Source organism: Neophocaena asiaeorientalis, unplaced genomic scaffold (genome assembly GCF_003031525.2).
Source record: "Neophocaena asiaeorientalis asiaeorientalis breed wild unplaced genomic scaffold, Neophocaena_asiaeorientalis_V1.1 scaffold254, whole genome shotgun sequence".
NCBI lineage: Eukaryota > Metazoa > Chordata > Mammalia > Artiodactyla > Phocoenidae > Neophocaena > Neophocaena asiaeorientalis.
The window spans coordinates 2,741,917-2,754,986 of record NW_020174705.1 but is presented as its reverse complement, the minus strand read 5'-3'; the positions used below and the strand labels follow the sequence as shown (position 1 = coordinate 2,754,986).

The following is a 13,070-nucleotide window of genomic DNA, read 5'->3' as shown; positions in this document are numbered from 1 at the left end:
GTGGCTAAAAGAAATATATGAAAGAACGTTTGGCCTTAATAGTAATCTAAGAATTATATATTGAAAGAACAAGATACCATTTTAGGTGCATTAAATGAGCAGGTTTTGTGTGTGTGTGTGTGTGTGTAAATGTTTGGCTTGGCAGAAGAGGGATGAGAGCAGCATCCATTTACTGTGACAAGAATGTTAAAACTATTACTCCTTGACCCAGCAATTCATCTTCTATGTACAAGGGGAGGTATCACAACATCATAATGCTGAAAAAATTAGAAATGACCTAAATGGTTGGATAAATAGGGTGGCATATTATAAAGCTAATAAAAATAATGCTTTTCATTAACCTTAGTCATCAGGGTGAGTCTCATCCTCTCCACTCTCTTGAGCCCACTCCAGCTTCACCTCCAATTCCAACACTTCACTAAACATTTATAGAATATTTCACCCAACAACAGCAGAATACACATTCTTTTCAAACTCACATGAAGCATCACCAAGATAGACCACATCTGGGCCACGGAACACACCTCAGCAAATTTAAAAGAATAGAAATCACAAAATATATTCTCAGATCACAATGAGATTAAACTAAACTAGAAGTTAATAACAAAGTTGGCTGAAAAATCCCAAAATATTTGGAGATTTAACAGCACACATCTAAGTAACAAATGGGTCAAAGAAGAAGTCTCAAGAAAAAATTTAAAATATTTTAAACTAAATGGAAATGGAAATAAAACTTATGAAAATTTTGGGATGCAGTGAAAGCAATGCTTAGAGGGAAATTTATAGCATTGGATACATATATTAGAAAAGAATAAATATCTAAAATCAATCATCTAAGTTTCTACCTTATGATCTACAAAAGAGGAAATTAAATCCAAACAGAAGAAAAGATAAAAATTAGAAATCAAAGAAATTAAAAGTAGGAAATCAATAGAGAAAATCAACAAGATCAACAGAGAAAAATCAACAAAATCAAAAGCTGGTTCTTTGAAAAGATCAATACAATTGATAAACCCCTAGCCAGGCTAACTAACAAAAGAAGAGAGAAGGCACAAATTACTATTATCAGAAATGAAAAAAGGGGGCCATCACTATGAATCCTGTGGGCAAGAAAATGATAATAAAGGAATATTATGAATAACTCTATGCCTATAAATTTGATAACCTAGAGGAAATGGACCAATTCCTTGAAGGACACAATCTACCAAAACTCACTCAAGAAAAAATAATCAGAATAGGCCCATATTAAAGAAACTGAATAATTAATAACCTTCCAAAACAGCACTGGGCACAGATGGTTTCATTATGAATGCTATAAAATGTTTAAGGAAGAAATTATGCCAATTCTCTACCATCTCTTCCAGAAAATACAAGCAAAAGGAACACTTCCTAACTCATTCTGTGAGTCCAGCATTACCCAAATACCAAAACCAGACAAAGCCATTACAAGAAAGGAAAACTACAGCTAATATCTCTCACGGATATTCACACCAAAATTCTCAACAAAATATTATCAACTTGAATCCAATAGTGTATAAAAAGAATTATCTATGATGATCAAATGAAATTTATTCCAGGTATGCAAGTCTGGTTCAACATTTCAAAGCAATGAACGTTAAAAAAAAAAAAAAAGAAAAATCATATAATCAGATCAGCTGTAGAAAAAGCATTTGACAAAATCCAACACCCCTTTGTGATAAAAACCCTCAGCAAACTAAAAATAGAGGGAAACTTCCTCAACTTGATAAAGAACATGTATAAAAACTTACAGCCAACATCATAATTAATGGTCAGAAACTAGACGCCTTCCCACTAAGATCAGGAATAAGAAACAAAGATCAGGAACAAGGATATCCCCTCTCACCACTCCTATTCAACACCTACTGGAAGTTCTAGCAAATGCAATAGGACAAGGAAATAAGGACTTCTCTGGAGGTCCAGTGGTTAGGACTCCGCGATTTCACTGCTGAGGACCCAGGTTCAATGCCTGATTAGGGAAATAAGAGCCCACAAGATGCACGTTGTGGCCAAAAAAACAATTTCTTTGATCCTAAGACCAATGCCACATATTTTAGACTTTTGTTATGATACTCTCCACATCTCTGTACTGAATTAGTTATTGCTGCAGTGGTACTTAGGGAAGATATCCCAAAACTCAGTTGATTATAGTAAGCATTTGTTTTTCTCACTCCTGGGTCTACAGGTTGGTTGAGGTGGCTCTGCTTCACCCTAGACTTCAGGTTGGATTGAGGTCTGATTCTCGTGTCACGTTCTGGAACCTGGACTAAAGGGGCAGCAGCTACCTGGTGAAGTCCTTCTTGTGGTAATCATGGCAGCGCAAGAGCCAAACCAAGCTGCACAAGCAGATTTAAGGTCTCATGTTTTGACCACTCACATTTTGCTAAGGAAAGTCACACAGCCAAGTTCAAAGTCAACAGAATAGGAAAGTATATGTTACCCCAAGGGGAAGTGAGTGGGGACTAAATATTTGCCAAACAATAATAGAAAAGATTAAAATCCTTGTCCTCATGGAGATTACATTCTAGTAAAAAGGATAAATATAAACAACTCAGAAATGAAGATAGTGTGGTCAGATAGGATATTCTCGCAAATGCAAGCAAAGGTACAGACACAAGGATGTCTTACACAGCACATTTGTAATGATAAAACACTGGACAAGGGGCTTCTCTGGTGGCACAGTGGTTAAGAATCCACCTGCCAATGCAGGGGACATGGGTTCGAGCCCTGGTCCTGGAAGATCCCACATGACACAAAGCAACTAAGCCTGTGCGCCCCAACTACTGAGCCCGCATGCCACGACTACTGAAGCCCACGCACCTAGAGCCCATGCGCCACAACAAGAGAAGCCACTGCAATGAGAAGCCCGCGTACTGCAACGAAGAGTAGCCCCCGCTCACTGCAACTAAAGAAAGCCCGTGTGCAGCACCGAAGACCCAAAGCAGCCAAAAAAAATTAAAAAAACAAAACTAAACTAAAAAACACTGGACAACCTAAATGTTCATCAATCACAGCTATTTAAATAAAATAATATGTCAACTAAATAGACTGGTGGGGAGGTTCTTTATTATTTTGATAAAATATTTTTTAAAATATTTCAATTATTTTGAAAAATAAATGGTATACATTTCCTTTAAAAACAAGGTTAAGTCCATATGTATTAACATGAAAAAGTGGAACTGATGAAGAGTTTTGGGGTATCTCTCCTAAAATGTTTATGCCAATATAATCCTTTATTTTCATCTACACAAAAGAGATGAGTTTGTAAAACACTCCTTAAGTTATATCTTGGGAATTCTTTGCACATCAGAACTTACAAATCTACTACAGTCTTTGAGTGGCTGTACTGGATTCCATTATAAGGATGGATCATAATTTACTGAATTGCTCCCCTTTAGATGGACACTTGGGGTATTTCCAAGTGTTACGTCTATTTAGTTTTACAATAATAAACATTTCTATACCTGCACCTTGGCATAATTTTGCAAGAATAATCTACCAGATATTGTGAAGTATTATAAACTTTTTAAAAAGCCTCAAGCTAAAATAGCATGGTATTAGCCCAATAATAAAAGCTCATATCAGTGTATCAGAACAGAGAATCTAAAAATATATCTATATCTCTCTATACCTATATTTATATATCTACATCTATTCATCTCTATATGAATTTACAGAGGCATTCAGAGGATGGACTTGGTCATGGAGCTGGATATGTCAGAAACCTGATTCCACCATGTTCTAACTGTGGGACCTTGAGACAGTCACTTAATCTCCTTAAACCCAGGGATGTCCTTGAATGGGGATGATAATGATACCCCATGGCTGCAATATTAAAATAGATATGAAGAGAAAAGTCTCGGCCAACTGGCTAGCACATATTAAGTTCCCAATGCATATTAGATACAATGATCAGCATTTTACAAATGATAAAAGTGGTGTCACAAACAGTGAAGTATGGAAAGGTTATTAAAAAGTAACTGGAGCAATTTCGTAAATATATGAAGAAATGAAATTAGAACCATAAATACAATTTATCGATTTAAACTGCAAAAACCAAAAACCACTAGAAGAAAATATAGCTAAATATTTAAGTAATGAAAGAATGGGGAAGAAAAGCCTAAGAGAACTGGAAGAAAATGCAGCACTTTCTGGTTATAATTATATGAAATTAAAATATATCCAAAAATAAGCAAAACTGAAAAGTATAAACTAGGGAAAGCTAGTTGTAATATTTGTGAAAGGGTGTCTGACATGCTCAAAACATATGGTTCAACAATTTGCTATGAAGTCAACATTTAAAGAAATCTCACAAATAACAATAAACAATTTAAGGCTTCCCTGGCTCAGTGGTTAAGAATCCCCCAGCCAATGCAGGGAACACGGGTTCAAGCCCTGGTCCGGGAGATCCCACATGCCGTGGAGCAACTAAGCGCGTGCACCACAACTACTGAGCCCGTGCGCCACAACTACTGAAGCCCGCGCACCTAGAGCCCGAGCTCCGCAACGAGAAGCCACCGCAATGAGAAGTCTGTGCCTCACAAGGAAGAGTAGCCCCCACTCACTGCAACTAGAGAAAGCCCGCGCACAGCAACGAAGACCCAACGCAGTCAAAAAAAAATTTTTTTTAAGTGAAAAATGCCCAGGAAGGAAAATGTAAATCAAAGATCCTATATCGAGCAAAGCTTTCAAAAACAAAGCAGAACTGCTCTACAAAAAATACTAAAGGAATTCCTTCAGGCTGAAAGCAAGTGACCCCAGATGGCAATTAAAATCCACACAAACAAAGAGTGCTGATAAAAGTAGGTAATTATAAAAGATAAGTGTGTTTTTTTCTCCTTTACTCTCTTAAGTGATTTTGAAAGCAACTGGATAAAATAATATGTAGGTAGTGTATTGTTGGGTCTATAGCACAAAGATATGTAACATATGTGTAATATATTTGCCAATAACAGCACAAAGGAGTTGGGTGTGAGTAGAGCTGTAATGGGCTAAGGAAATGACCACAGATGGTAAGGTAATAATTTAAGAATGTATTGTTGAGTTTATAACATTGATATAATATGTGAACTGATAATACACAAATAATGCTTAAAATGGGGAAACGGAATAGAGCTATATAGAAGCTTTTCTTTATTTATTTTTTAAATATTTACTTATTATTTTTTTATTTGGCTGTGCTGGGTCTTAGCTGCAGCATGTGCGGGATATTTTAGTGGCAGCATGAGGGATCTAGTTCCCTGACCAGAAATCGAACCCAGGCCCCCTGCACTGGGAGCATGGAGTTTTAACCGCTGGACCACCAGGGAAGTCCCGAGAAGCATTTCTTTATATCACGCAAATTAAGTTAGTATAAATCTGAAGCTGATGTTGATAAGTTAAAATGTATATGGTAAAACCTAGAGCAACCACTAAAAAAATCCAAAAAATATAGTGAAAAAAAAATTACTGGGGTTAAAATGCTACATTAGAAAATATACAATAAATGCAAAAGAGAGCATTAAAGACACAAAAAAGACACAAGACACATAGAAAACAAAGTTAAATGGCAGACATTAATATTAAAGGTGAATGGGTTAAACAATCCAACCCAAAGTCAGAGATCATCACACTGGATTAAAAAACATGATCAAAGTATATGTTATCTACAGGGTACACACTTTAGATTCAAAGACACATTAGATTGAAAGTAAAAGGATGGAAAGAGATGTGTCATGCAAACAGAAACCACAGGAGAGCTGGAGTAGCTATACTAATATCAGACAAAATAGACTTTAAAACAAAAAATGTTACTATAGATAAAGATGGATATCTTATAATGATAAAAGGATAAAACAAGATTATATAAAATTTATAAACACACATGTATCTAATAACATGTATCTAATACATAAAACAAAGGCTGGAGGTGTCTTTCAAACTTTCAAGGAACAGGTACTGTCCATCTTATTATAAAGAATTCTTGGAAATATAGACTAAAAATTGAAAATGCTACCATTTATTCCTTTAGACAAAAATATCAATACACAATTATGGCAAACATAAAAAAGAAAATCATATGAAACTCAGAAATGGCCTCTGATTCCGAATTTTGTCCATTTTCATACAAGATATCATCTTACCTATCTCTCTGAAATTAAGGGGAACTGCCCTGTTTTCATCTTTGTTCCTCAAAATCCAGAGCATTCTGCTCAGTGATGTTTTAACCAGTTTCATCTATTTGTCAATATTTTATTCTCTGCAATCATTTTCAAAATAAATTTAAAGTCATACTTTCAAATAGTAGTAAATTTCCTTTATGTTTTAATTCAAGAACAGGATTACTAGTGAGTACATTTTGCTAGAACAACTTGAAGGAAATACTAGGGGCTGGAAAATAAAATTGTGGAGACTATCCAGCAATTTAGAAAGGTTTTATTACAAACTGTAAGTGGAAAATCAGGATATAAATAAGTATCTGTGTAAAATATCACAGTGCATTGACATAAATGGAACAGAAGGTGGGAAAAATGCAGTTGATTAACACGACTGGGCATTGAGAATTTTGGAGGATATTTTTTCCTTGTTTAACTTACTCATGTGCCTGTCATAATGTTGCGTGATACGTAAAGCTCAGATACAAAGGTAAAAAATAACTAGCTTGATAGGGGTGGTGACGGCGGTGGTGGGATGAATTGGGAGATTGGGACTGACATTTATACACTAATATGTAAAAAACAGATAACTAGGGCTTCCCTGGTGGCGCAGTGGTTGAGAGTCCGCCTGCCGATGCAGGGGACACGGGTTTGTGCCCCGGTCCGGGAAGATCCCACATGCCACGGAGTGGCTGGGCCCGTGAGCCATGGCCGCTGAGCCTACGCAAACCAGATAACTAATAAGAACCTGCTGTATAAAAATAAATAAATAAAATAAAATTCCAAAAAAAAAATAACTAGCTTGAATGTGTGGCAGAATTAGGGCTTCCTGGAGACCTTAAATGAACCCTCTCCTTCCTGCCCCAACACCAGTCTGACCGTCTCATCACAAGTGCCTGTATCTCTGTGTCTCTGTTGTGAGAAAGAGAAATCAGCCCTGATATCCAGGAACCAGCCTAGCACTCACAGCTAGGTCTTGGTACTTTCTTTCTTTCTTTCTTTCTTTTTTTTTTGCTGTTTAATTTCTCTTTCATATTTTTCATCATTGGTGTATAGAAATGCAAGAGATTTCTGTGCATTAATTTTGTATCCTGCTACTTTGCTTGGTGCTTTTTTGATGAACACAGAGAGTTGCACAGAATATCAGTGTCACACAAGGCCATTCTGTGACTGTTACAAAGTAAGGCAAAACAAGACCACTCTGTAAGCATGTGAACACTAAAACATGAACACTGTCCAAGCCACAAAAATGACCAAACTCCCCTTGTGCTGGTGGATATGAGTGACTGCTACTTCTTTGCCAATCACAGCTTTGGCCTCAGTCTAGTTTTCCCTCCTTCTAGATAAAATATATTAAGATAGTGAACCAAAATTATCCTCACTTTGTGACATCTTTGAATCCAGAGCAAAGACCCAATTCTTACCAAAATCACCTCATACAATCCCAAGTCTTCTAATAAGTCCTTTTGAGCACCTTCCTACTAAGATACCTCACTATTCCCCCCATGGTATGTGTAACTCCCTTGTTACATGAGTAATAAATGCAACTTATTCAACAAGAGGTGTGCTCCTAATGGGTTTTGGCTGGAGGGCACTGACGGTTGGAATAGTCAAGTTATTTGGTACAAGGATCTCTCTTTCCACCTTTAACCTGAAGAGGCTGTATCAAGTTTTGTACTCCCAAGACAGATAGTAGATGATTCTCTTACAAAAGACAAACGTTAACTTTTGCATAATCAGAAAAACAAAAACATGATTTTCTTATAAATTAGTTCCTTCCATGATTTTCTTAGTCTATTTCACTACTGAGTAGAAAAAATTAATAGCAACCACTTTTCCAAGAGCCTCTTTTATGTCCTGGTTTCTCAGGCTGTAGATGAAGGGGTTCAGCATGGGAGTCACCATAGAGACATCGCATCGCAGCAGCTGCTATGTCTATCTCAGCTGAGTGGGAGGATAAAGGGTTGAAATACAGAAATATCATGGTGCCATAGAAGAGGAAAACCATAGCCAGGTGGGCGCCACAGGTGGAGAAGGCTTACCATCTTCCCTTTGTGGACTGGACTCTCAGAACAGCACAGTTGATAAGGATATATGATACCAGGATGCAAACAAATGGGGTGCTCATTACTGGCCGTGCTTCAATTAGAATCATCACCTCACTGAGGTGTGTATCAGAGCAGGAGAGTTTCAGGAGTGTGGTCACATCACAGAAGAAGTGGGGGATGGCATTGTCTGCACAAAATGAGAGTCAAGCCATCAGCAGGGTATGCAACAGCATATCCAGGTTGGCAATGACCCACGATCCAGTAACCAGCAGGGCACAGAGCTGGTGGGTCATCTTTGCTTAGTAGTGTAAGGGGTGGCATACAGCAACAAAGTGGTCATAGGCCATCACAGCCAAGAGGAAATTGTCCATGTCCATGAACGTGAAAACAAAATACATCTGCGTGAGACACCTAGAGAAGGGGATGGTCTGCTTCCTGAGTATGTGGTTGGCCAGCATCTTGGGGACAGAGGTGGAGGAGAAGCAGATATCTACGAAGGACAGGTTGCAAAGGAAGAAGGACATGGGGATGTGCAAGTGGGAGTCTGTGCTGATGGCCAAGAGGATGAGCAGGTTTCCCAAGACTATGGCCAGGTACATGCTCAGGAAGAGCACGAAGAGGAGCTGCTGCTGCTAGGGCTGCCTGGAGAGCCCCAGGAGGAGGAACTCAGAGTTACTTGACTGGTTTGTCTCTCCCATGGGGCTGGACTCAGATGCAGAGAAGAGAAGCAGAAGTCAGAAACCTAGAAGCAAAGGGTTTGGGTGCAATAACCCAAGCTCCAGCCATGGTCATGTTAATAAAACCTACATTAGAGTTGCTCAGTCAGAATCTGCCCCTACTCCCTAAACCCTCAACTTCCGACCTCCAGTCCTAGATGATGCTGGTTCCACTGGACTAATTTTTTTAATTATATGAAATACAACATAAAAACAACACACAGGCACATACACAGTCCTTCCCTGACATTATGTGCATCTCTATGAACATTCCCAGGCTTTTGCCCACTTAGTAGATCGTAGAGAGAAGAGAAACAGCTCATTGGTACTGGGTTTATCACAAGCAACAGATGAGGGATTCAGGACTTTTACTACTACTCCCTGGATCTGGAAGATTTAACAAAGGAGGTTCTTCAGAGAACTTCACCGGGGACTTCCCTAGTGGCACAGTGGTTAAGAATCCACCTGCCAATGCAGGGGACACGGGTTCGAGCCCTGGTCCGGAAAGATCCCACATGCCTTAGAGCAGCTAAGCCCACGCACCACAACTACTGAGCCTGCGCTCTACAGCCCGTGAGCCACAACTACTGAAGCCCGCGTGCCTAGAGACCGTGCTCCACAACAAGGGAAGCCACTGCAATGATAAGCCCAAGCACCACATGAAGAGTAGCCCCTGTTCGCAGCAACTAGAGAAAGCCCGCGCGAGAAAATAAGACCCAACACAGCCTAAAATAAATAATTTTTTTAAAAAAAAGAACTTCACCCATAAGTAAAGAAATATTGACATCCCCACTGTTACAATCTTACCTGGGAGAAGTTCGTGCTGTTGCTATCAAGTGTTCTTCACCTTTGAGGAACTGGCCAGTGCTCCTCTTTATTATAAGGTTTGGAAAGTCTTGGAAATATAGGTAGGTCCTAAGCAAATGAGGAGCGGAGATTCATGGCCTTAGCTCTCCATGCAGGATGTTTGGGGGTATCAGAGATGGATATTTACAGTAGCCTCCATGGCCACTGGGACCAGATTCCCTGAGAGCCTTATTAGAGACAAGCAGAAAGTAATTGTCCCACCTATTTCCTGGTCCCCATGAGCCCAACCATGATGAATGACAAAGCATATGATCTAACTCCTGGGTCAGAACTTGGAGATAAAGCAATCTGGGTGGAAAGAAGTCCCAGAGAAAACTCCCTGAGATTTCCAAATTCATCACCTTGCTGATCTGGGCTTATGTTTATGTATCTGAAAGTTCAGTTATTAAAAGATTTTTCTTCTCATTTTCTTAGCTCAGAAACTGGGGTTATTGCAGTGTTATCTGAGTCAACCCCTAATATCTATCCAGTCTTTTACTGCTTAGAGCTAGTGATGCATTTGCAGACGGCGATGCTGGGGTTGGGTGGGGGTGGAAGTACAGAGTTGTGCTTAATCCTGTAAAGCATTTGATGTAAAGGATTAGCCTCATGGGAGAGATGTATCAGAGAGCACAGCATACCAGGATTGAGAAACTCCAGGCTCCCAGAGTAGACTTCTTTGGAGATGTCTTCGCAGCTCACAATGGATCACCCTTTTCTGAGGATGGTCCCCAATCCACAGAGTCACAGGGGTGTGAGCTCCAGCAGCCCAATTTATAGTCCACCACCTCCTGCCCAGTGAGGATTCACGATTGGATTTGGGAACCTGGCACTGAGGGTGCGGACCTGCAGGTCATTCTCAGTATGACTTGGCCTGGATGTGGAAATCCAGAAGCTTGCAACTCTCTCCTGACTGCCCCATAGATGGAGAAGCAAAAGTCTATGCAGAAAGGCCAAAAATGCACACACAGAGAGAGAAATAATGATGAGATGGAAAGAGTACTAGTGGTGGCCCAGTTCAGGGTTCAAGTCCTTTTCTGATGATTGGTTACATTGTGGTAGTTCTTAGACGAAAATAATAAAACCAAAGTCATGCTGATTAAGCAGAAAAGGATTTCTTGAAAATGACAGCTCATACTTCAAAACCACGGAGCAACTGGAGAAGCAGGCTCAGGAGGTCACTCGGTGCCCAAATCATACCACAGCACAGGTTTGATTAGCATGTTCCTGCTGCCTCCAAGCATAAATCTTACAGTTCATGGCTCTGACACAGCTAGCCACTGGACATAGGGTGCCACCAGTAGCACTGTTACCCAGGGATCCATTTTGCTGCAATGGCTGCCACTGCTAGAAAAATTTCCTCCGTGTCTCCCTTTCTTTGTGTCAAAGGCTGAGTCAGGATATCTAATGGGTAGGCACATGCCCACAGCTTAGCTGCTACAGGGGCTGTGAGATAAGTTATTCAGGGTTTCCTGTGATACAGGAAGAAGCAGGCTTTTCTTCCCAACAAGAATGATGAAGTAGGGTATTACCTGAGCTTTGGAAGGGGTCACAGAAGTTGGGAAGCCAAAAAACAAGATAAATGCCCACTAGAATCCACCCCTCCAGTTGTATAACATTAACACACATCCCTCTTACCAACTTACCCTTCAGTAGAATAGCAATTCTCTGGTCTAACATAATACAACTATCCTTCTCACAACAGGGGAACAACTCAAAATCCCATCAGTTACTGTATCCAGGTCCCAAACCAAGATCTTTCCTGTTCCAATCACGATCCCATCCTGACATTCTATAACTTCGGAATCAAACCTGAAAGCTAACCAATAACTACGTATTCTATGTATATGTAAAACAGAGGGAGGGAGGGAGAGAAAAGAAGAAAACTAGGTAGCTAAAATACATAAATATATAGGTAACAAAGGAAGGAGGAAAATATGACTGATAATGTAATCTTCATTTCCACAGGTAGTCATGAACAATTAATTGATATTAATAATGTTCCTTAACTACAATCTAATTCATGTTCCCTTTATCTTTAGCCAGCATCTCAGCTACGCAAGGTTTTAAAAGTCTGAATAGTGACTTTAATTCTCATGTCGGAGAGATCTGACATCCTTATGATCTTGCCCATATAAGATTGTCCTAGTCTTTCATTAACTGCCATCACTGGACATGGCAATTCCAGAATCCTCTCAAGGAGATCTTTCCATCCATTATCCTCTCTGCTACCACTGTGTAGCAGAAAAACTATTTTCCACTGATAGTCAAAGTCATAACAATATTAGAATCTCCTTTTGGTCAGTTTATCCAAGTAGCAAAAGGAGCCCAAATTGGCCAGCAAGAAGTCTCTTCAGAGCCCAGTGTTGCTGGGATAAAAAGCAAAATTTTGCAAGTAGATCATTAGGTATTACAAAAAGAGGTGCCCACTTTTACCTCTTGTTTCCTTGCCCCATAAATTCCTGGTTGGGAGAAAGTTCAGCATATATTGTCCACTGGTATGAAACTTATACTGTGTCCTGTAAAACAGCACCCTAACCTTACAGGGTAACCTCAAAAATTGAGGTACCAAAATTGAGTCTTTAAAAGACCATTTCTCTGTTCCATAAGGTCAACTGCTTCTGGTGATGGTGTAAAAGTAAATGCTCGGACTTTCCTGGTGGTCCAGCAGTTAAGACTCCATGCTCCCAATGCAGGGGCCCCAGGTTTGATCCCTGGTCAGGGAACTAGATCCCACATGCTGCAACTAAAGATCCAGCACGCCCCAACTAAAGATCCCGCACACCACAACGAAGACCCTGCCTGCCACAATTAAGACCCTGTGCAGCCAAATGAATATATTTTTAAAATTTCCCCCCAAAGTCCTTTAAAAAAAAGAAAGTAAACGCCAAAGAATCCTATGGACACCAGCCTTATCCCTTGTATTAGTTATCTATTGTCAAGTAACAAGTTACACCAAAACTTTGCAACTTAAAACAGTAAACATTTATCTCACACAGTTCCTATGGGTCGGGAATCTGGTAATGGTTTAGCTGAATGGTTCTGGATCAGGGCTTCTCATGAGATTGCAGTTAAGTTATCTGCAGGGGCTCAGTCATCTGAAAGCTTGACCGTGGGTGGAGGACGAGTGTCCAAGATGGCTCCTTCACATTGCTATTGGCAGGAAGCCTCAGTTCCTCTCGTGGACTTCTCCATGAAGCTAACTTGATAGGTCCTTGTAACAGAGTAGCTGGTTTCCCCCTGAGCAAGTGATTCAAGACAGCAAGATACAAGCCACAATATCTTTTATGAGGGAGCTCCAGAAGTTA

The 13,070-nt window shown here is 39.7% G+C and overlaps 1 pseudogene; it reads right to left on the bottom strand.

Moving 5' to 3' along the window:
• Positions 1 to 7,946: 7,946 nt before the first annotated feature.
• LOC112409469 (olfactory receptor 1F1-like) lies at positions 7,947 to 8,898 on the bottom strand (annotated as a pseudogene).
• Positions 8,899 to 13,070: the final 4,172 nt, after the last annotated feature.